General features: G+C 35.5%; 1 protein-coding gene and 1 pseudogene across 1 annotated transcript in view; one reads left to right on the top strand and one right to left on the bottom strand.

Annotated features, from left to right (window-relative positions):
• Nucleotides 1-803: 803 nt before the first annotated feature.
• KATNBL1 (katanin regulatory subunit B1 like 1) overlaps nucleotides 804-25,635 on the top strand; it is a 60,242-nt gene continuing 35,410 nt past the window's right edge. The window contains exon 1 of the mRNA XM_074235013.1: nucleotides 804-928. The gene's annotated coding sequence lies outside the window, so the exon portion shown is untranslated. The remainder of the gene's footprint in view (nucleotides 929-25,635) is intronic.
• LOC141521977 (E3 SUMO-protein ligase NSE2 pseudogene) lies at nucleotides 17,645-18,426 on the bottom strand (annotated as a pseudogene).

Consider the following 25,635-nt stretch of genomic DNA (forward strand, 5'->3'; position numbering starts at 1 on the left):
GACCCGATTCCCTCAGTTATAAGATAAAGTTGATGTACTAGATGATCTCCAAGCTCCCTTCTAGCACTAAAACTGTTAGTTTTTGAAGAGTTCTCAGTGTTGGTCAAGAATTTCTGTTTACCATTAACAGACTGCCTTCTGTGGGGGTGGGGTGGGGGGAGGGAAGCAAGAATGGGGGGAAAATTGTAAAACTCAAAATAGATAAAATCTTTCTTTAGGAAAAAAAATTTCTGTTTACTTGGGGAACCTAAAGAGGGTCAGTTCCACTCAAGGGTCATCACCACCTCTTACACTTGGCTGAATGACCTTGGAGGAATCACCAGCCCTCTCAACCTCCATTTTCTTATCTCTAAAATGGGTGTTTGGTCTAAGAGAGATTTTTAAGGCCCTTCCAGCTCTAAATGGCTAATCCTATAATCTTTGAGGAAGACGTTTCCACAAAAGGCTCCTAGGGAAGACAAATAGAAAAGTCTGTTCTGATGCATTGTCATTCATCCTCACGGTGTGGAGACCAGAAGGTTGCAACAGGGACTTTAGGGATGAGGGCTCCATTTTTTTGCCCTTTTTTTTTTAAATCCTGGCGTTTAGTGGTCGCTTAATAGATGTTTGTTGAATTGAATACAAGTGGTGCGGGGGTCCGAGGGACAGAGCGGCTGCAGTGCGCAGGGCTCCCTCCAGGCGGCGCTGCAGCAGGAAGTGGGCCGCCGGAGCCCCGGGCATGCGGGCTCCTCCTCCTCTCCTCCCTCAGTCCGCGGGGCGGGGCGGGGCGGGGCGGGCCGGGCCGGAGCGGGCCGACTTGCTATCCCAGCTGGCCGCGCGGCCGCTTTTGAATGGCGCTGCCTGGGGGACCCGCATCCTGCCGCTGGCGGAGACGCTCTAGGTAGTCGGGGCTGCAGCTGAGGAGGCGCCGCCGTACCATGAGCCGCAGGTGAGCGACCTCCCCGCGCCGCGCCGCCCGAGGCGGACTGGCTGTGGGCCAGCCCCGGGCTTGCTCCGCTGGGCCTGGCCGCCGCCCCCTCGCCCTTCCCGGCTCCCTTCCCGTCTCGGGAAGGCGGGCGCGCGCTCCGGGCCGCGCGCTCTCCCGGCCTCTCGGCGGGGGCGGGGGCTGGGGGTCGATGCCTTTCCCGGGGCCGGACCCGGCGGGCCACGCCTCGGGCAGTGCCCGGGCCGGGTGACCCGCAGACAGAGCGGGACCCGCTGTCACCCTTTGGGTGGGGCTGACGGCCGCTGGGGGCTCAAGAAAATCCACCAAACGGTGCTTCAGGCCGGCCCTTGGAAGAGTCGCAAACTTGCTTTTTTTTGCAGGGCCCACACACTGGATTTTTCTCTGACGGCACTTTGGCATCTCGTTTCTGATTTTTTAAAAGTTTAAGCTTTTGCTTTGCAAGAGAGAAACTTAGAATAGGTATAGAAAATCTGCTCTCTGAGCCTTTGAAAATCCTCATTGTGTGTTTTCTGAAAAGTTGTTCTTCTGTTACAGTCCTGGGGCACGGTACCTTCTTAGGTGACAAATAGACAGAAAACAAAGAGTTGTTTTGTTTTTCTTTTCTTGTTGCCTTTTGAAGTTTCTTGAAAACAGAAGTGGTCCAAGTTCCTTTCTGTGTGATTTAAAACACACCCACCCACCCCATAATACACAGCTGAAAGAGATTTTTTTTTTAAGTAATCTCTATTTTAACCTTTAAAACTAGTCTGGTATCTTCGCCTATATTTTAGTAGCTTAAAATGCAACTTCCTGGAATCCTAGACTACATATAGTTTAGTATTTTAAGTATTTAACGCTGTTTTGAAATATTTTGAAAATTATCAGTAGTTCAATTAAAATATTAGAAAAGTGCGAGAAACAGTGTTAAACATCTCTAATTAGAACTGTAATCTTTAATAGGTGATTTGATGTGAAGGAGTTCACAGGAAGAGCAGCCATGTGGGTTTTGGTTGTTCTTTGGAATCAGGTACCTCCCTTATTGACAATTCCAGACTTTAGAACACTGATTAAGAATGCTATTGTAGGGGCTGCTAGGTGGCAGTAGTGGATAGAGCACCAACCCTGGAGTCAGAAAGACCTGAGTTCAAATTCGCCTCGGACACTTAATAATTACTTAGCTGTGTGTGGCCTTGGGCAAGCCACTTAACCCCATTGCCTTACCAAAAAAAAAAAAAAGAAAATCCCTAATACAGATTCTTGTACTTTTTTTGTCATGCACTCTTTTGACAGGTGACACCTTTGGACCCCATTGCAGAATCATGTTTTAAAATGTATAAAATAAAGTAGAATTACAAAGGAAAACCAGTAGGTTGAAATATAGTTAATCAGATTTTTTTTAATAATCTATATGGGTTCCAGGTTAAGACAGGAATAAAAAATTTCATATCTGATTTTTAAACTGAATGTTTAAATATGATTACATACTGCACCAACCATTTGCTTGCCTGCTCTTTGCCAAGTGCATTGCTTGGCACCACAAGGAAACATAAAGCATGTGGTCTTCTATAAGCAACATTATAGTCTAATTGTAAAAATAATCAAGTTTAACAAGTGCTAATCTTAGAAAGTGTGGGTGAAATGGAAAAAAGTGATGAATTTTTTCATTGAACTTGAGTGATAGGACTTTTTTCTTTGGATCTTAGTTCTGCCTTTATGAGCTTGGACAACTACCCTAATCTTTCTGGACCTCTGTTTCCTCATCTGTAAAGTGAGAAAACTGGGCTAGATGACTTTAGAAATCTTTTCCAATTAATTCTCTCTCTCTCTCTCTCTCTCTCTCTCTCTCTCTATATATATATATATATATATATATAGATAGATAGATAGATATAGATATATATAGATATATAATGATTCTATGTTGGGGCATAGACTTGGAGTAGCACTTGAGAGAATACAGTATAATCAAGGAAGGCTTCTTGGAGAAGGTAATATTTGAACTGAACCTCTGGGGACAGGTTGGAATTAAAGAGAAGTATAGGGAAGTATGGAATGGATAAAAATTTCAAAAATAAATAAATATAATGGAAATTGAAATTCTTTTTAAGGGAAAGGAACTTATTTGGTCATCTGGTTCACTGTTTTACAGTTTAGAAAATAGAGGCTCAGGGAATCTGAGGGGTCTTTAACAGAACTTAAATTTGAACCCAAATCTTTTAACTTTTAAGTCCAGTGCTCATTCCATTAAAAGACACTTGGGCCAACTGGGATAAGTCAGGTCCTGGAAGTTAGACAGATGCTTTGGGGTATAATTTGATACATAGGCAATGAACATCCTTAAGTTCAAGAGTAGGAAAGACTGATAGGATAAAAGTGAGATTTCAGGAAACTTAATCTGACTCTAGAATGAATGAAAGATTGAGGAATAGGAGATAGAGGCAGATTTGATGAGGGACTAAGTAACGGTGGTAGGAGTGTCATTAGAACATAATTCACAAGACATTCTGAAAGAATTTGGTGACAAATTTCTGTTAGAGGATAAAGGAGAACTGAATGACTTTAAAGCTTTCTTCCTGAGAAAGTTAAAGGATAATACAACTGCCAACAGAAAGATTTATCATGATTATCATGATTAAGTTTCCCAGGAAAATTTAGATGGTTAGCACTGTGAATTTTTCAACACATTTATAACTAAATAAGAAAAAAAGAGAAATATTTATTGAGCACCTACTATGTGGCAGGCACTTTGTTGAGTGCTTTACAAGTAGTAACTCATTTGATCCTTACAACCCTAGGAGCTAGGTGCCATCATTATCCTTATTTTATAGTTGAAAAATCTGAAGTAAACAGATTAAGTGACTTGCCCATATTAAACAGCTAATAAGTGTTTGAGGTCAAATTTGAACTCAGGTCTTCCAGCTTTCTGACCCTCCTCTCTATTCACTGGGTCACCTATTATTGTAGTCTTTTAAAAGAATTAGCATAATTATTTAGTTCTAATTTTTTCCCCTGAAAAATTAATTTTAAAAAATTTGTATTTCTTTTGTTCCTACATAAAGTAGGTGAATTATTTGCTTTTTTAATTTAGTTTATTCTTCCAAGACTTTTGGGGGTTTTTGGTGCAAATATATTTACACATGTTAGATTCTAGTTTCTTTTCTCTGATAATGTCTTAATTTGATATTGTGAGAAAGGAATGTAATTATTTTATAGTATTTCTTTTAATGATCCTGGAGTATATATCCTTTGACTAAATGACAGACCTTGTTGGCAAAACTTTAATCTGGATTTATATTTTTTATAAGTCAGACTTGTGTGCTATACTCTTATAAAGTTCTCAAAGTATATTTAACATTGATGGATTATTTTTCAAAGCATGGCTTGAATCAGTTAAATTGATATGGGAATTAATTTTCTGAAAAATTGTCTTTTTTTTCCCCCTACCCTTGCTTTTACTATCTTGTCATTGTTCCATTTAATTTGTACACTGAGTAGGGAAGAATAAGGCTACCTCTGGGCTAGGCCACTATTCAAAAAGTGGCAAATCAAGTTCTTGGTGAAGAGTGGAACCTCAAAGAATCTCCTCTCCTCTTCCCCTCCTTAAAAAAAATGCCCCTCAATGAGAAATTGTTATCTCACTTTGACAGAATTTTGGCATTTTTTCCTAACCAGAGATTCATTTGAGTAGAATAATAACATCCTTTTTGTATTTGCTTTTGTAAGGGCTATAAGTCTTTACCATATTAATATGAATTGTTTAGCCTACTTTGTTCTGAACTAGAAGAGGTTTTTTTAATAGGGCAGGAGAGTAATTTGGGGAGTTTGAGACACTAAGGAGAGAGGGCTTTAGGCAGCATATGGCCTTTAAAGACCACACTACTTTAAAAGGCAGTATGAAGAGGTAATGAAAGGGATGTAAAAAGATGAACATTTTTATAACTTTAAGGCTGACCCTTTGACTCATCTAGAAGGGAATATATTAGAATCACAGGTAATATTCATTGATTCTGGTGATGATTCTGTAAAGCTAGACTTGTAAATAAGATTGATTTCTACATTTCCTAAGTTAGTCGTGTATTAAAGAGTTTATTAGAAGATACAGAATAGGGGCAGCTAGGTGGTGCAGTGGATAGAGCACTGGCCCTGGAGTCAGGAGGATCTGAGTTCAAATCTAGCCTCAGACACTTAATAATTATCTAGATGTATGACCTTGGGGAAGTCACTTAACCACATTACCTTAAATAAAAAAAGATACAGAATAAATTAAGGAAAAAAGCAATTACATAGTTTTTAATACATACTAGGCAATGTGCTAAGTACTTTTATAAATACTATCTCTTTTTTGTTTAATTATAAGACCTTTATAGTAGTGTTGCCCAAACTAATTTGGTTATGGAACATTTTTTTTTTTTACTTAAAATACATTGGTTTAGGAGTATGGAAACTTCTGGGGGGGAGAAGACAAATTTGGGGATTGTAGAAGAAAAAAATAAGTCTTTTCTCAGGGTTCCTTAAATTGCCACACATGGGGTGTGTGTGTGTGTGTGTGTGTGTGTGTGTGTGTGTATGTAAAACAATCTCTTGTTAAGGTTAAGATCTACTATCTAATATTTTAAAGGTTAAATATTGCTATTATATACATTTTTTCCAAGCAACCCCTGGTCACATGAATAAAGTTTCAAACCAAAAATCCTTTATAGGATAGAAATTAGAAATACCTTACTGAAGACCAATATCTGTATTTAATCATGGGAAAGAATGCAAAGATCAGACACCTTTTGGAAGCTCTTGTAAAAGCTAGCTGATAGGCTCAAGCCCCTATTAGCTTTTGTATGTTATTATTAGTTTTTAGCTATTTAAAGAAACCTTATCAGTCTTTCTTTGTTCAGTTAACACACTGAATTTGGTATCATTGTATTAGATTTTTTTATATATAACTTTAAATTATTTTTGCTGTTTTAAACAACAGTTAATTAGTAAATTTTATAGTTCACAGGAATAACAATAACAAAAAAAAAAACCCAGTTCTCTCTCAGATCACATATTGTATTCTGAGGAAAGCAAAGTTAAATCAGCAAGCATTTATTAAGAGCCAAACACTGGGACAGCTAGGTTGGGTTGGAGGGGCAGTGGATAGAGCACCTGCCCTGGAGTCAGGAGGACCTGAGTTCAAATTCGGCTTAGACATTTAATAATTACCTATGTGACCTTGGGCAAGTCACTTAACCCCATTGCCTTGCAAAAACCAAAAAGTAAAAAAAAGTGCAAAGCACTGTGCTGAGCTGTGAGGTATACAAAAAACAAAAACAAAAAATAGTGCCTACTCTCAAGGAGCTCACAGTCTAATGGGAGAGACAGTATGCAAACAGCTATATATATAAACAAGTTAAATACAGCATAAACTAGAGGTAAACAGAGGAAAGGCACTGGCATTAAGAGGGATTGGGGGGCAGCAGCTAGGTGGCTCAGTGGATAGATCACCGACCCTTGAGTCAGGAGGACCTGAGTTCAAATTTGACCTCAGACACTTAATAATTAGCTATGTGGCCTTGGGCAAGCCACTTAACCCCATTTGCTTTGCAGACCCCCCCCCCCCCAAAAAAAAGAGAGGGATTGGGAAAGCCTCCTGTAGAAGATGGGATTTTTATCAGGGACTTGAAGAAAATCAAGAAATACTGTAAGTGGAGATGAGGAGGGAGAGAATTTCTGATATAAAGGGCAGTCAGTTAGAAATAGTGAGTTGGGAATTGGAGTGCTGTGTGGAAGACCATCATGGGGGCAGTTATCACTGGGAGTAGGTAAAAGAAGACTGGAAAAATAGAAAGAGGCCACCTTGGACAGGGCTTTGAATGTCTAGATATAGAGGCATGAGAAAGGTAGTCCACCCAGCAGACTTATTATAGTAGACCAAGAATAAGCTAAGTGTTTGCACCAGTATGGTAAATGGGGTACAAATGAGATGTTGCAAAGGTAGAATCAACAGGACTTGGCAACAGATTAGATGGAGGAGAGTGGGGTGTTGAAGATAACATTTAGTTTGAGAGCCTGGATGACTGGGAGAATGGTAATATTGACAGTAATAGGAAAGTTAGGAAGAGGGGATAGGTTTTTGGGGGGGCGATGAAGAGTTCACTTTTGGATGTATGAAGTTTAAGATGTCAATGGTACATCTAATTTGAGAAGTCCAATAAACAAGTGGAGATGCAAAACTAGAGGTATGGAGAGTGGCAAGGGATGAATAAATAGATTTGAGAATGATAAGCAGATGGAGAGATATAGGAAGAGACTATCCTTCACAGAAGGGGGGATTATCTATGTGTGAATTGTAGATGGCTTAGTTAAGTTTGGTTAGAATAGAGAATTGTCAAGGGCAGTATGTGGTCTGGGAGGTTGAAGCCAGATTATGGAAGATCTTCATTGTCAGACTAAAGAATTTATATTTTATTTGAAAGTAATTGGAATATAACTTGGTAGACTATGGGAAATGCTTTGCAAGCTACATAAATGTAAATTATTAGAGATTAAGGTCATTGCTAAAGGAATAGTGAAATAGGAAGGAAATTCAGTGTTTGAGTAAAGTACTTCTTGCTTTCAATCTGATTGGCAAATCAAGAGATGATTTGAGGTTAAATCCTTGTGGTGGATCCAATTAGGATCATTTTTTAGCTTCTTGATATAGTCTGGTGCCTTGGAAGTAAGAATAGAGAAGTCTGATGGTGTGGGTTATCTGGTGCTAGAAACTGGATGGGAATAGCAGAAGACTGAGAAAGTATGGGATTGAAGAGTAAAGAACTACATTGAAATAGCTCACTCAATAATTATTGAGTGAGATTTGGGTTGGGAAAGAAGTTAAGCTAGAAGAGGAGTGATGGGGCTCAATGGAAGAAGGATCAAGAAATTGGAGGTTGTGATGAGTTTAGGGAAGAGTAAAGATGTGGGAGGGTAGAGGATGGGAAATTGTGATTAGAGAAAGTTATTGAAAAACTCAAGATCTTGGAGCGGGGAATAGTTTTAAATCCTGGTGGGGTTTAAGGTATAGATTCAGTAGGGGACAGGAGTAGAATACATATGGTGGCTTTTAGATTTGAAAGTTGGAGAGACTTAAGGGTATCTTGATTATTTGTGCATGTTTCTTCTGTTCCTTCTAGATTGGAAGCACCAGGTGGTAAAAGACTTTATTTAAACTTTGTATTTCCTTCAATATCTAACACAGTGCTCTATATACTTTAGGAACTTAGTAAATGTGGTTTACTTGAACTGTACAGAGAGGAATCATCAGAAATTAATTTCTAGATTTTTAAAATTTTACACAAAGGGAAATTTGAGTTTATTTATAAATGATGTAAAGTAGCATTGATGAATCTCCTTTGAATCTAGAAATCCAGTCCTTAAGTGTAGGAAGCAAAGAGATTTATTTTTATTTATTTATTTAAAAAATTTTATTTAAGGCAATAGAGTTAAGTGACTTGCCCAAGGTCAACACAGCTAGGCAATTATAAGTGTCTTAGGCCGGATTTGAACTCAAGGTCCTCCTGACTCCAGGATCAGTGCTCTATCCACCGTGCCACCTAGCTGTCCCCCAAAGATTTATTTTTAAAAATTGCACGATAAATAATTTTTGTTCAAATGTCTTTTTAACATTTTTTTAAAAAAAAAGTTATAGCTAAGTAAGTGGGAGGGAAGAATCAACATTGGTTTGGTAGAAAATGAACTTGACTGGGGCATGGATTCTTGTCCCAAATCTTTCATTTGTCAGCTTTTGTAGATGATATTGGGCATTTCACTAAAATCTCCCTGGGCATTACTTTTCTTATCTTTAAACTGATTTGGATTAGAAGATATTTTTAAAACCCCTTTCAAGTCTATGTTTCTATGACTTTAGGGTCACATTTTGATCCCAGTGCAAAACCTAACTTTACATTATTAGATTTTTTCCCCCCCTGATGGTTGCACCTTTCTCTTACCTTCATGAGATAGAAGACTGGGAAGAAAGACTACAGAAATTCAAGGCAATAATAATAATAACTTTATTTATATTGAGAAGCATCCTGGCTTGACTAGGAATATTAGGATTAGAATCCTTCTCCAGCATACTCTAGCTGTGTGACATTAGACAAGTTGCACCAGTTTGTATTAGTAGGAGGATTTTATTTATCCTTTATTCTCTTTTTTATCTTATTTGAATAAAGTCACTGTACTGTGCTTTTTAAAGAATATAGTACTTTATATCACTCTCATTTCAATTTTGCAAAAACTTTGCTAGGAAAATTGTGCATGTTGTGTTATTTCCTCTTTCTCCCCCTCCCCTTCTTTCCCTCTCCTTCTCCATATATCTATGAAAGGGAGGCATTATGCTTTGATCACTTCTGTCCTTTCATTAAGACTTGGTCCTTTTAGGATTAGGAGAAGAGGGGAGAAAAGACAATAATTAGCATCTTAAGTACTTTAGATTACCTCTTAGACAATTAGAGAATGACTGAACAAATTCTGGTATATGATTGTAATGGAATTATTCTTGTACCTTAAGAAATGTTGAAAGATGATTGAAGAGAATTCTGGGTGGCAAGAACTAAATTCAGAGTGAAGTTAGTAAAGCCCCAGAACAATTTATACAGGAATAGCATCATTATAAAAAAATAAGTTTTGAAAGACTTCAGACCTCTCTGTTCAAGACTTTGACCAATCATGGCCACAAAAGACCTATAATGATGCTTTTTACCTACTTTCTAACGGACATGATGTTTGTCCTTCATTCTCAAAGAAGACCGTGACATCAGGAGAGGTGATGCCATGACAAGCCCATGAATTGGATTTGGGTGTGGGGGGGTGCTGTACTATGGCACCAACTTCACTTTCTCCTCCAGAGCCATCTGGGTCCAGTGGCCAGATATAAATCAGGATGACTGGAGATGGTCCTGGATGTGAGGCAATCAGGGTTAAGTGACTTGCCCAAGGTCCTACAACCAGTAAGTGGCAAATATCTGAGGTTGGATTCGGATTCCCATCCTCCTGACTTCAAGGTCAGTGCTTTGTTCACTGTGCCATCTAGCTGCCTTCTGACAGAGAAGTGATATATATATATATATATATATATATATATATATATATATACACATATACATATACACACACATACATACACAAAGTATAGAGACATACATTTTTTTTGACTTGGCTGCTGTGTAGATTTGGTTTTGCTGGCCCTAGGACAACCACCACTTCATTTCCCCACTTGACTGCATTCCTTTGGACTTCTTTTTTTATGTAACTCTTTCCCCTCAACTCATTATCCTATAAGATAGCATTATCAAACCTTTATGTACCATTAGACCCTAAGATCCCTCTGAATGTAAGGTGGAGAGAAGAGTTCCTTTCAGGATTGGCATTTAAGGAGTGTGCTCAGGCCAACCATGTCTTCATTTTCCTACACAGTTGCACTATTTTGGACTTCTCCATCATCCCCTTACCTCCTCCCATATCTTCTTCTCTTTTCAGCTTCCTTTTGTATGTTGTTTTCCCCTGTAAGTTCTAAGTAAGTTCTCTGAGAACAGGGACTAGGTTTTGTTTTGTTTGTATTTGTTTCCCCAGCACTTAGCACATTATAGGTGCTTCTTCCTTGCACATTCCTTTTATGTGAGAAAAATTTCCCCATTCTACTTCTCCCTTCCCCCTTCTTCCAGTGTATCTCTCTTTCTAACCCTTTCATTTTTTTTACAAAGATCATCCCCACATAATTGACTTATACCCATGCCCCTGTCTATGTAGACTTCTTCTAACTGCCCTATTAATGATACAATTTTTAGGAGTTACAAGTATCATCTTTCCATATAGGAATGTGAACAGTTTAACTTTGTTGAGTAACTTAAGATTACTTTTTCATGTTTACCTTTTTAATGTTTCTCTTGTCTTCATTTTGAATGTCAGATTTTCTAGTCAGCTCATCTCTTTTTATCAGTATTGCTTGAAAGTCCTCTTATTTCATTAAGTGTTTATTTCCCCCCGAATGAATTTAGTCAATCAAGGCTATTTTGATTGTGATCCTAACTCTTTTGCCTTTCCAGAATATCATATTCTAAGCCCTTGGCCCCTTTAACATAGAAACTGCTAAATTTTGTGTGATCCTGACTGTGATTCCCCAAAAGCTGAATTGTTTCTTTCTAGATACTCACAGTATTTTTGTCTTTGACCATGAAGTCCTGGAATTTGGCTGTAATATTCCTGGGAGTCTTTATTTAGAGCTCTCTTTCAAGTGATGATAGGTAGATTATTTCAATTTCTATTTTTTTAACTCTCTAGTTCTAAGATAGTGGGGCAATTTTTTAAAATAATTTCTTGAAATATGACATCTAGGCTCTTTCTTTAATCATGGCTTTTAGTTGTCTGTTTTGCAGGTCAGTTGTTTCTTCAATGAAGATAGTTCACATTTTCTTTTCATTCTTTTGACTTTGCTTTATTGTTTCTTGATGTCTTGATGTCTCATGGAATCACTTGTTTCTACCTTCCCACTTCTAATTTTTTTTTTTTAGGTTTTTGCAAGGCAAATGGGGTTAAGTGGCTTGCCCAAGGCCACACAGCTAGGTAATTATTAAGTGTTTGAGACCGGATTTGAACCACTTCTAATTTTTAAGAAATTATTTTCTACAGTGATTGTTGTATCTTTTATCCAGTTGGTAAATTCTATTTTTTAAAGAGCTCTTTTCTCCAGTGAATGTTTGAATGTCTTTTTCCATTTGGCATATTTGACTTTTTAGGGAGTTCTTTTCTTCAGTTAATTTTTGTCCCCTTTTGCCATTAGACCAATTCCTTTTTTTTAATGTTATTTTCTTCATTATTTTTTTCTGCCACTTTTTCAAGTTGTTAATTCTCTTTTGACAACATTCTTAGATCACTCTCATTTCTTTTCCCAAGTTTTCCTCTAGCATTCTATTTCTTTAATTCTTCTAGGAATTGTTGGGCTTGGGTTCAATTAACATTTTTCTTTGAGGCTTTGCTCATAGCTATTTTCTCATTACTTTTTTCTTTTGAGTTTATGTTGTGATCTGCCCTTCTAATGTAGTATTTTTTTATGATCAAATTCTTTTTGTTTGCCCATTTTTCCAGCCTGTTTCTTAACTTTTGAATATCATGTTGAAGTTGGACTCTGCCCACCTCAGGATGACTCTAGAGGCACTGTCTTAGGCCTCAGACTTTTTCATGCTTCTGGTTCCAGAGCTAGTTGTGGAAATTTGTGAATTTTCTTTGTTTCCAAAGTTGTATAATTCAGGGATAAATGTAGACACTACTCTCCTGGTCTGTACTCCCATCATTAATCCAGGAAGTGTTCCTACTCCCCTGCAAACACAAGTACTAGCATTACTCTTAATCTTGAAACCATGACCAGGTCCCTTGCTTTCCTACAGCCTCAAGTGCTGGTCTACTTTCTTCCTTGGAACTGCCTTGTGACTGATCATTAACGGTTCTCTCTTCCTTGGAACTGTTAACAGCAATAGAATTGCTAAACATTGCCAGCCAAAGGGTCCACTGTAATCTGTTTCTCACCAGTTACCTGACCCCACTTTCTGTTTCTGTGTTGTGAGCTTCTGAAATTGCTGCTGCCATTCTTGCTACCTCCAAATCCTACCACTCTTGTTCCTGTTGTGCTCTGGGTCTGCACCCACCCAAACCCAACTCTCCTTTAGACTTCTTAAATTGGAAAAATGTCTCTCTCTCTCTCCCTCTGACCTTTTGTTGGTTCTGCTTCAAGATTTGTTTTGGGAGTTATTTTAAAGTTGTTTAGATGGGAATGTTGGGAGAGTTCAGGTGGGTGACTGCCTGTAATCTGCAATCTTGGCCAACCTATCAAGCAATTCTTGCCAAACTAAATTCATTACCTTTTTTGTTTGTTTTATTTTGAATAAGGAATACTAGATTGGTTGATTAAGAGAGTGCTATAGTTGATAATAAGGTAGAAGGTAGAAAAGAAGTTTTTGTCTTATAGAAAATATAGTCATAAGAGGGTTTAAATATCATAGAAATATAAAGGATTTTCTTAGCCATTTTTCATATTAGTTATCTATAAACACCCAAATGAAACTAATCTCTACCTCTATATCTTTCAGGGTAAAATAGCCAACCTTCCTATTTGAAATATTCTCTCTTTTTGTGTTCATTTAGCAAAATCCCTTCTATCAAGAATTTGCACAGGAGCAATTTTGAAGTTCTTTAAATATCTTCCAGCCAATATTATTTTCTCTTCTCACTTATTTGTAGTACATTTTGTCTAGCTATTTCCTTTGCCCCAACACAGTCTATCTTGTATTATACTTATCTCTGTGTGTTGCATGAATATGGTAAAAACCTAGGAACCCGGGATTATCTCCCCCCCCATTGTTTTATCTCCAGTATCATAGAACCTTGCACATCGTAGATCCTTAATAAATTTTAATTGGATTATTGGGGTCATAATTGTGTCTGTCTTTGTTGGGGATTAGTTATGGATGGAATAGAGGAAACTTTCTAGGCAAGAATTAAAATCATAAAGTTTTTGAGCTGGAAAGAACCTTAGAGGTTATCTCAGTTTACAAATGAGGGAATTGAGATCTAGATAGGTTAAGCTAAATGTAGAACTGCTGGCAGAAATTTTTTTCATTTGGAACTTAAATAGTTTGGGATAAGGAGGAGGGGCAGTAACATAGAAAACAGTATGATGATAGTTGGAGTTGTGCCAGGATGGAGTAGCATCCCAGAGATAGGATTGTCGAGATACCACCTGAGCCTCTTAGGAATAGTTAAAAACAAATATGGTACTATGAGTTACAGACTGAAAAAAGTACACTCCTTTGTGCACACGTGTGTGCACACACACACACACACACACACTGTCCTACCTCCCTTCCCTATGTAGCACAAACTTACATACAGCCTTCCCTATATTAATATTCTTATTCTATAATATTATTCTATTATTCTATAATATTCTTATTCTATACATTTCTTATCCATGTCTTCCTATGATTTCCATAGTGCTCTTACCTACCATGTATGGAGGTCTTTTTCTAGTTCTTTTTATTTTTAGAAGATGTAGCACTAAGGTCATTTTCTCTTATTTCTCATCATTATTACATGACTAGCCCACTTCATTTTCCAGTTCTATAAAGTTTATTTTGTTGTAATACTCTGAATTCATTCTAATGCAAACAAGGATGTGTACATTTCTTCTTCAGAGTTCTAGCCCTCTTTCTGTAATATCCTCTTCATTAATTGCCAGTGATTAGCATTCCAATTCATTTATAATCAGTTAACTTCTACAACGGGACATTTACCACCATGATATCTCAGGAAGCTAATTAAGTAAAACATAACCCTCTAACACCCGAGGCACATTTTCCCCTGTATTTCTGCCATTGCAGTGGAGAATTGGTTCTTTCAGATTTCATTTTCTACATAGTGCTCAACCCTTATAATAGCAGCATAGCTGATGGGTGGATGAGTTTGTATATCTGCTACTGCTGCACTGGACTGGGGAGGTCTTCTTAGGTCTTCTGGGATTAGACTTCTTACCAACAGACTTCCAACAAATCCCAAAATGGATTCCACTCTAAGACTTTTGGTGGCTTGCTCTCTGGATCTTCCAAAGGTTACAAGGTGGTAACCATTTCCAGCCTCCTTCATCTAAAAGCAGGTAAATATAGAAGAAACAGAAGCAACAACAGCATGGGAAGATAGAGGCCTGCAGCTTCTCTCTTATCTGAGATTATTGCTTGCCCCCTCACTTGAATACTGTCAGGTAAGAACTATGAAGAGCCTACCGTATAGCTTGCCTTTGCCCTTTGGGTTTTGATTCTTCTTAGATAAAGGTTTTTCATTATTCACCACTATGTTGACTTTTTTGTTTGGCAGAAATTATTGGTAGGTTTTTTCTTTCAGTTTTATTGCTGTTTTGTTTTTACATTACTCCTCTATTTTGCTTGAGGTCTCTTGTAACAAACCTAAAATAGTTAAATAAAACTAATAACGACCTCCGAAAGGTCTTGTAACATTTCACATCTATAGTATTTTCACCTCTATAAAGGATGCTACAAGAATCTGATATAATTTCTAATAAACCATAGAATTAAGGAACAAGATTTCTAGTTCTAGCTCTGTTGAAAATTATCAGTGTGCTCTTAGATAAGATACACTTCCTTAAGTGTAAAATAATCTTATCTAGCTCTACTATTCTAGGATATAAATTTAGAATTTAGCAATCTAATAACACCATTTAAAGAATTGGAATGGTTGGTTTGATGTGACTTATTCTTAGAGAATGTATGCTATTATTTGCTTGTTCTTTTCCTCAGTGTTCACAAGTCTTTGGTTTAATAGTTAATTCTAGAATTTTGCCAAACTTACATATCTATAATTATTTCTCTATAGTTATTGTTTTTCTCTTTCAAAAGTCACTCTTAAGATTTTACTTTGTCCAATGTTCTGTGATCTTTCCTTTTCATTGCTAATCCTCTAAGATAACTGACAACATGGTTGTCTGCACTTCTATAAATTCTTTAAGCATGCAGTATAATTTGCCTGAGCCTAGAAATCTGAATTCATTTAAATTAGGTTTATGTGACAATCTTACTATTTCATTATCACTCTATTTGTTAATCATGTTTGTGCACATTATTATCTTTATCATTTGAAAATAATCAAAAAATTAAGTTATTCTTCTCTGTGTAAATTATAGTAACTTCTTCAAGAATAGATTTAACCCTTTCTTAGGTCTTATTCTGATCCTAAAAAAAGCATTTTTGTAACTTAAGTATTGCATTTTTTGCATAGCTGAAATTTTCTGATACCATGTTTCTCCTTTGTATTTATTCTTTATTTTGTGACTCTCTTTTTTCCATCTTTTGTGAATTGTTAGCCCTTTCACAATCTTAGCTAATTGGAGAGAACCAATGTACAAGTATCTTATTTTTATTGATATCTTTTGTTTATATGCCATCTTTATTTCCAAATTTATCTTTCCCATGCCCTTAAACTTCTCCCTTGTAACAAGTTTTTAAAAAAGAGGAAAAAATGTAACTCAGAACCAATCAGTACATCAGTCTTGTCTGACAGTATATGTAATATTCTACATCTATATTCATTTGCTTCTGCATAATAGGAGAGGTAAGTACATTTTCTTAACTCCTTTTCAGGGCCAAGCTTGGTTATTAAAAAATTTTGGTTATTTAAAAAATTTTATTCTTTATCATTTTCATTATTTCTGTTGTTGTCCTAGTTCTGCTTATTTTTTTTATCATTTCATAAAAATCTTTCCATTCTTTGAATTCTTTACATTCATCATTTCTTAAAAGTATAGTGATATTCAGTTACTTTAAATCACTACAATGTTTAGTTATTCCCTAATTTCTGGGCATCTAAAATTACTTGCCTAAGGCTCACAAAAGGTGCCATAATGAATGTTTTGATGTACAGGACACCTTTCTGTTTTTAACTTTTGGATATAGCAGTGGGACCTTTGAAACCTTTGGGTTTTGATTATTTTAAGCACTTATTTTTTAAAAATTCCTTGCGATTAGTCCTTGGACTAGGTTCCAGCACCACCAACAATAAATTCATGTGCCTATCTTTCCACAGCTTCACCAACATTGACCATTTGCTGGTCATTTGCCAATTTGCTGGATGGAATATAAAAGCTTATTGTTATTTTGATATGCATTTCCCTTATTGGCTGTTTAGAATAATATTTTCTATGGTTGTTAATAGTTTGTAATTATTTTGAGTTTTTTTTATTTATACATCTTAACTATTTATCTGTTAAGAAAGAGTCTTACTGTTTCATATTTATGCCAATTTGCTCTTTACCTTGAATATTTGACCTTTGCCAGAGAGATTTAATACAGATATTTTCCCCTTAGATGCTTTTCTAGTAACATTGATTTTGCTTGTAGAAAAGTTTTTCTTTTTCATGTAATCAAAATTTTGTTTTTCTCATCCCCTTTATCCCTTTATTGGTTAAGGACTCTTCCCCAATAAGGAAGGTACTTGATTTTTTTTTTTTGATGGTTAATAGCCTCATATCCATTTTGCTCATTGTGGTATATGATATAAGACAGTGGTGATGAACTGAAATAGAAATGGGTACACTAAATTGTATGTAAGACAATATATGCTGCACATTGAATTTAAAAACTAGATATGAAGGTTATCTTTATTTTATTGGACTTTTTGTTATATAGTTTTCAATTATATTAATTGTTCAGGCTGTACTCCTAGTGGTCTTTTTGATACCTTTGATGTAAGATCTAAATTCAGTTTCTGCTAAATTGTTTTTTTAAGTTTTTGTTTTTTTTTTAACATGATCATTTTATAGAACAAATACAAAGTGGTTTTTTTTTTTTTGCAAGGCAAATGGGGTTAAGTGGCTTCCCCAAGGCCACACAGCTAGGTAATTATTAAGTGTCTGAGACCGGATTTGAACCCAGGTACTACTGACTCCAAGGCCGGTGCTTTATCCACTATGCCACCTAGCCAGCCCCAAATACAAAGTTTTAAAGAGGAAAACTTTTAAGTGAAAGTTGCTTGGCAGTTAAAAATCCTTTTGATTATGTTTGAAATCTTTAATTTTACCTGCAAATGAAATAAAAGTACATGACTTGTCCTAGTCGGTTTACAATAAAAAGTAAGTGATCTCAGTTGACAGTGATAAGACTTTCCTTCTTGCAAGAGCCCATATACTGTAGATATCTGTGCTGTCTAGTGGCTCTGTTTGCTCTAACTGTTGGACATTTTTCTGTGGTTTTCGATGGCTCTGTGGAGTACTACATCTTGCACAAGATCTGTCAGCTTTACATCTGTGTGACTACAGCTATTTGGGGGCAGCATGCCTTTTTCTTTCGTGTTTCGACTCAATGATTCTTCTAATGGCTTCCTCTTCATAGGTGTACTCCACATACTTTATTTTTCACTGGTTTCTTCATTTCCAACTGAGTAATGGGGCAAATGAAGTTGGTCTGACTTTGGGTCACAATCATATCTTCATCTATTTGTTCCAAGTCATCATCAGTTGAATCCACTGGGAGTCCACATTGCTTCTTGACGTTTCTCAGCTCTTTGCGAAACTGCACAAATCTGTCATCTTTTTTTCAAATTGTCTTCTTTGTTGTTGTTTTTCAAAACCACTAATTTCTCTTCAACTAAGGCTTTTAGATTTGGTGTTAGATTTAGGTAATCTTTATCTTTTACCTGATCTAGGGTGGCTTCAACTGCCATTATATACTGGTTGAGATCTCGATCCATTTTAATATATTCAAACATCAATTTTTCCATATCATAATCATCACCTAAATCAGTCTGAGTTAACACAAGATTCAGGGCAGTGTTGGTGACACTTTGCATTCCAGCAACAATATAAACCTCACAGTTTTTCAGGTTGCTCAAAGCATTGTCCACATTGTTGACGAAAAGCCAAGGAAAATCATCTGAATTCTCTGGCATACTGAAATTATTACCTGGCAGCCCGGCCCGGCTGCGCGTTCACCAGAAGTGGCGGCGGACGCTGGCTCCCAGGCTGCAGCTCCTGGATCCCGCCTGTTTTTTAAATTTTTAAGGCAATTCTTGTATAATATACATTTCTCTTAAGTAGCTATCATTTTCAAGTTTATTGAACACCAAGTTATTAATTTTCATTGTTTCTGATTCTTTACATAGACTGTCTCACCAACCTGTTTCTCTATTTTTAGCCAATACCTTATAATTTTGTTTTTCTATTTTATGGTATAATTCAAGATCTGAAAGTGCTATTTATTCCATTTCTTTTCATTGTTTCTCTTGAGCTCAAAGAGGTTTTGATCCACCAAATGAATTTTGTTGTTTCACTTAGTTCTATAAAAGAACCTTTTTGATGTAACACTAAATCTTTAAATTAATTTAGGTAGTATTATTCTTATTATATTGCCTAGATCCATCACCGAGCAATGATTATCCTTCCATTTAAATAATTCTTTAAAGATTGCTTTATATTTGTGTTTCCATAAGTCAAGGGTGCCTTGGTAGATTGACCCTAAATATTTGATGTATTTCATTGGATGAGAGTTCCCTATTATTATTTTTCTTGTTTTTTCCTTCTATATATCATTGACCTTTTCACAGTACTATTTTATTTGTGACTCTGCAGTATTTGACACTATTGCCCATCTTCTGGATTCCTTCTTCTCTCTGGATTTTATGACACTGTCTCTTGATTTTCCTCCTTCCTGAATGACTTCTCTCATTCTTCTTTGCTAGATCATCATCCTTGTCATATTCCCTACTTTTGAGTATATCTCAGGGTTTTGTCTTTAATCCTTCTATTCTTTTTTCCTTCTTTCTCTGTTTTGCTGATCTTATTTTTTCCCAATTGATATTTTATTTTATTTTCCAATTACATGTTGTGAAAGGCTTTCAGCATTCATCCTCATGCATATACATATTTATAAGTTACATAATTTCCTTCCACCCTCCCTTCCCACCCCTCCCTTTAATGGCAAACAGTCTGGTGAACATTGTACATATTATACATTTGTGTTTAACATGTTTACAGATTAGTCATTTTCTGTATAAGGAATTTGGGACTCAGGGAAAAGAAAGAGATGGGAAGGAAAAACATTAAGAGAAATTTTTAAAATAGTGAACTTCGGGTTCATTTAGATTCTGTAGGCTTTTTGTTTTTGTTTTGTTTTCTTTTTCTTCCTTTGCATATGGATGGTATTGTCCATAACAGGCCTCCCAGGATTATCCTAGGTCTCTAAAACTTCTGAGAGGAGCTGCATCCATCAAGGTTGAAAATTCACAATATTGTTCTTAAAGTGTACAATTTTCTCTTGGTTCTGTTCACTTTGCCAGCCATCAGTTCCTGTGATTTGTTCTATGCTCCTGTGGAGTCTGACCATTTTCATTTATATTATAACTAGTTATATATTTTTTTTACATTTTTGCAAGGTAAATGGGGTTAAGTGGCTTGCCCAAGGCCACATAGCTAGGTAATTATTAAGTGTTTGAGGCTGGATTTGAATTCAGGTACTCCTGACTCCAGGGCTGGTGCTCTATACACTGTGCCACCTAGCCGCCCCTAGATTTTATATTTAAACCTGTTTTTTGGACTGACTTTATTTTCCCCTTTAAATAATTTCATTCTTATACCTTCTTAAATTTATATCATTCCAAAATTGAAATAGCAGTCTAAGCATTGTTTCTTATAGAATGATTGTGCTTCATAACATTCGTATACTATAGCTTATTCAGCCATTCCCCAATTGATGAGTCTCCCCTGAATTTCCAATTTTTTGCCATTACAAAAAGGACTACTCTGAAGATTTTGGAACAGTTGGGACTTTTCCCATTTTTTTTAATGATTTCTTCTGGATATAGACTTAGTATTGCTAGATCAAAGGGTATGATCAGTTTTATTGTTCATTGGGAATAGTTCCATATTACTCTCCAGAATGGTTGGATTAGTTCACCACTCTACCAACAGTTTTGCTGATCTTGTTGACTTCAATGGGTCAAGTAACTCTGAAAATGACTTCCAGACTTTCAGATCTATCCCATCCTATTCCCTCTTCTGAGATCAAGTCATACATCACCAGCTGTCTATTAGATGTTTTCCACTGAATGATCTATAGGCATCTTCGATTTAGCATGTCCAAAACCCTTTGGAAGAAATCAGTGGTAAAATAATGTACTTTTAGTTCAGTCAGGTTTTTATTAACTTATTTAAAGATAGAAAAGTGACTGGATTTTTTTTTTGGAGAATGAATTGTACTTAATAATTATAAACTTTATTCCAATTTCACTTAAAAAAATTAATTACCTCGTGGAGGGTATGAAGGGGATATAGAAAGAAAAACAATGTTTCTATACTTTTAACAAGAGTAGACTCAGACAGTCAACAAGCATTATTAAGTATGTGCCAGGCACCATTGTAGGTGTTGATCATATAAAGAATAAAACAATCTCTAATTGTCTACTGCAAATGTAGTTAAAGTAGAAAACCTTTTTTTCTCTTGATTCAGATTGTTATTTCATCATAAGGGAGTATCCTAGTTGAAAACTCCCTCCACCAAGGCAGATCAGCTGCTGAGGTAATTTATAGTTCTACAGACTTGGCTAAGGAGTACTGAGAAATGAAATGACATGATTTACCTCCAAGATAACAGTCTGTGTCGGAACTTGAACCCAGGTTTGCCTTATTTAAGGTTAGCTTTCTCTCCATTAAACAATCCTGCTTTTTATAGAGAGGCTTATAAGTTATTTTAATCTTGAATTTTTGAAAATATAAGTCTAGGCAAGCCTCATTCCTTTGTGATGAGCTTGATTTCCTAAGTATTGTGGGCATGTAGGGAGTAGTTGAACACCATTTGCCATTTAGTCTTTGATTTGGCTGCTGTCAGGGTAGACTATGAAAGACATTACCTTTTTATCTTGTGGTAGATAGTTAATTTAAATAGAGTTAATTCATACCTAAAACTTCTTCTGCAGGCTACTGTTTTTCTTACCTTTTAATACAGCAACTTTTGTAATGCTTTCAGAAAGACATTGAGCTGTATTTAATTGTCAGGATAGGGTATAAATGAAATCAGTGTTTTTTATCTTTTCTCTCTTTTTGCTGCCCCTTTTGTTTTTTTGTTTGCTAATCTTGGATTCTTTTTCATTAATATATAATTCTTTTCTGTTCCATGAATTATTCTTGTATTCATTTTCAACTCAAGTTAGTATGATGTGAAGTTCTGAATTTTGAGTCAAATTCTAGATTTACTACTCAGTGATTATGTGACCATGGGAAACTTCCTGTTTCCTCACCTCCAAAAATGGAAGGTTTTGTACTACATAATCTGAGCCCTCTTCCAGATATAAATCTATAATTCTGTAGTATTTCTTTTTTGTAATGTCATTGGGCATGTGAAATTGTGATCATAAAATTACCTAAAGTAGTTTGGGAATGAAATGGTAAATTTTGTATTACTTTTGTTCTGGAGAAAAATTACTATTGGCTGTAACGTTCATGATAAAATGCAGGATTATTTCTAAAATTTCTTTTATTCCATGGGAAAGAATACTTATAAACTGACTTATTTAATATTTTTAAGGAAAGCTTAATAACCTGTTTTTTCTCTATGAAAACTTTTTCATTTCTATTACAACTAGTTATAGATTTTAGATTTAAACCTTTTTTTAGACTGACTTTATTTTTCCCATTTAAATAACTTCATTCTTATACCTTTTAAAACTTATATCATCTAAAAATTGAAATAGCAATCTAAGTAGAACAAAGTTTATTTAATTTCTATTAATGTCCAATATTTGACTTTTATTTAAATAAAGTACATATTTATGTATGACTCCTACTTTTAAGGGTCCATTTGTTACACTGGCAACTCCAACTTAAAAAAAAAGTTCATTTACAAATAAATTTCTTGAAACTCAGATTTTATCATCAAAATAAGAAAAGTCTTAATTATAGCTAGGTAACAATAATAATAACTAATATTTACATAGTAGTTTAAGAATTACAAAATGCTTCATATATATGTAAATATATATGTATTATATATAATATATTATATATGTGTTATATATGTAAATATATGAAAATATATAAATATATAAACTATATATATGTATATATATATATATATATATATATATATATATAAAATTTTTTTCAATCCTTAAAACAATCCTGTGATGTAGATGCTGGATGCTGTTATTTTCTTTGTTTTAAGAATGAGGAAACCGAGGTTCAGAAAAGTTAAGTAATTTACCCAGGATCACAAAGCTAATAAATGTTAAAGGTGGAATTTGAACTGACATCTTCCTAATTTAAAATCCAGTGTCCTCTCTGACCTACCAAGAATAATGCTACTATTTCAACTATATTATAAAGACGTCAACCCTAAGAACTATTTATAACAATTTCCTTGCACTAATACAATATTGGTGGAACTATGACCTGCATTTTGGAGTGCAATCTGGAATTTTGCCCCCAAAATTATAAAACTATGTATATATACTCTTTGACCCAGAAATACCACTATTATATGTTTCCCAAGGTTATTAGAGAAAAAGGAAAAGAACCTTTATGTTCTAAAATATTTATGCAACTTCCTTTGTGGTAGCAAAACACTGGAAACTGAGGAGCTACCCATCAATTGAGAAATGGTTTTAAACAAGTTGTGTGATGTGATTGTGATGGAATAGTACTGTGCTATAAGAAGGGATGCACACATTGAATTTAGAAAAACGTGGAAAAACTTACATGAAATAGTGAGATAAGAGAACATTGCATACAGTAATAGCAATATTTCTCAAAGAATAATTATGAGCGACTAAGTTATTCTGTATTATAAATTCTCAAATCAACTAAAGACTCTGTAAAGGAAGATGCTATCACTTTTAGAGAAAGTATTGATGAAAATAAGTAATAATTTTTACATACACATATATCCACATGCGTATATCTATATCAAATGGTGACCCTTTTCTAGTGTAGGGGAGGTAGGGAGGAAAGTAGACAGTTGGGAAATTAAAGACATAACAAAGTTAAATTTTTAAAAAATAGCAACAATGTCTTTGAAAAAAAATAGGTTAAATTTAAAAGTTTATACATCTTCCCCTGTAGCAATCTTAGTAGGGATTTGAGAATCCCTGGCATCAATCATTTATACATGAAACAATGTCTTTATCATTTCCCCCTTTTACAGGTAACTACTTATTTCCTAGCTTATACTGTGTTTCTTTTCTTCCAGATGTGGTACCTTATGCTTGTCTTGGCAGAACTTCATTGTTATTGTTTCTGAATCATTCCCTTCCTACCTTTATCTTTGGTTATTCTTTTCCCCTCCTATATCAGAGCAACCTATCTTCAAAGTCCTTACTTAAATTTTACCTCCCTTATGAAATCTTTTCTGATGCCTAAACCAAAAGCATTATTCCCCCCCCCCACCTTTGTACCACTTATTCTGTCATTTTATTGTTTCTCTTGTAAACTTCCTGAAGGCTTTGCAAATTTTTTCTTTTTCTTTTTATTCTGAGTTTAAAAAACCAATAAACATTAAGTATTTATGTTATTCAACGCACTATGCTATATACAATAAGGGTAGCATTTTTAGATTGGGAGATGAGAAGATATCCAGTAAAAGAAATAGCATTAACAGGAAGGTAAGAAAGCATAGGCTTTGTTTGGAAAAGTCCATTTTGATCCTTACATGTAGAAAAGAATATAAAGCTGAATAGGTAGCAGGAACCAAAGTTTGTCATTTTGGAACTTCATTAAAACATCAAAAGTTTCTCAGTCAGAGGAGTGATGTCACTAGAAAATTGTTTTTTAAGTTTTCCCTAGCAGTAGTATATAACTAGGAGAGAGACTAGAAGCAAGGGGATCAAATTAAAAACAACTTTGGCAAAAGTCTCAGTGAGAGATAATAATGGCATTGCAGATGGATGAGATCTTATTGAACAGACTTGATAGTTGTGATTCAGTATTGTAGATAAGAGGGGGAAAGAGTAAAAAATTACAGGTTTTCTTCCATTGTGACTAGATGGCATGATTGTTCCACTAACAGAAATAGGGAGGGTAGTTGTAGATGTGGACCTTAAAGAAACAGTCAAAGGAGCACTTTGAATAGAGGGAATAGTTGAAACTCAGGAGTGACTATGAGAATAAAGGGATGAGGAGAGGAAGGGTAAGGGTTGTCTTTTATTTATTATATTCATTTAGGACCAGAGATGAGAATTAAAATAATCAGAAAGAAAGGAAAAGAACATAGTACATGGAAGCTAGAAGAAAGGCTATCAAGGAGAGAGTAAAACTATTCAGCAAATGCTTTCTACCTTTAGGTCATTAGATTAGATGTATATGTGGAATATGGGGAATATGAGGAATGGAAGTTAAATTAACTCAGTTTTAGAAATGTTTAAAAATGTTTTAGAAATATTTTTAAGCTTTTGGATGGATATCTAATAGATGTTTCAAAGATATTTGAAAATTAAAAAATTGCTATTGAAAAGCCAGGCACAAATTTTGCTTCTGCATGAGATTATTGTTCTTGTGGTTCCAATATAATATATTAAATGAGTTGCTTTGCTCCAGGGAAAAAAAGCAAGACATATTAAAGCATTGGAAATTTCAAAAAGCACTGAGTTCTTTCAAATAAGTTACAACAGCAGTGAGTAGTTTGAAGGTTTTTCTTGAAACAGTGAAGAGCAATAACACTTTTACTTTGAAGAACTGTATTTTATAGGAATATTAGTTTTTTGTTCGGAATCTACCTTTTTTGCATTGTTTATTTATTAAACCTCTACCATGTGCCAAGTACGTCTTACAAAAGTACAAAGAAATGAAACAATTCCTATTTTCACTCTACTAGTTCAATTTACTTACCTCAATGTCCCTCTGTTTTCTGACCTGCTTGCCATGGCCACCTTGAGATGACCCAATTCTGACTCCTCTTATGCTGATTGGTGAGTTTGTGGCTGGGATCACTATTTCTTGGGGTACCCAGGTACACTTGAGCACTATACTTTCTCTCAATTTACTATCCAGACCATACGACCTCTTCACCAGATGCCCTGCTCCCTCAAGAGTTACCCTTCTTTCTCCCCTTATTTTTTGTTCTTTCATCCTCTCTCAAAGAGGGAGCTCATTGAATTGGGGTGAACAGGAAAGGCTTCATGTGAAAGATTAGACTTAATAGCCTAAGGGAAGAGAG

The sequence above is a fragment of the Macrotis lagotis genome, chromosome 4, assembly GCF_037893015.1.
Source record: "Macrotis lagotis isolate mMagLag1 chromosome 4, bilby.v1.9.chrom.fasta, whole genome shotgun sequence".
Taxonomy (NCBI): Eukaryota; Metazoa; Chordata; class Mammalia; order Peramelemorphia; family Peramelidae; genus Macrotis; species Macrotis lagotis.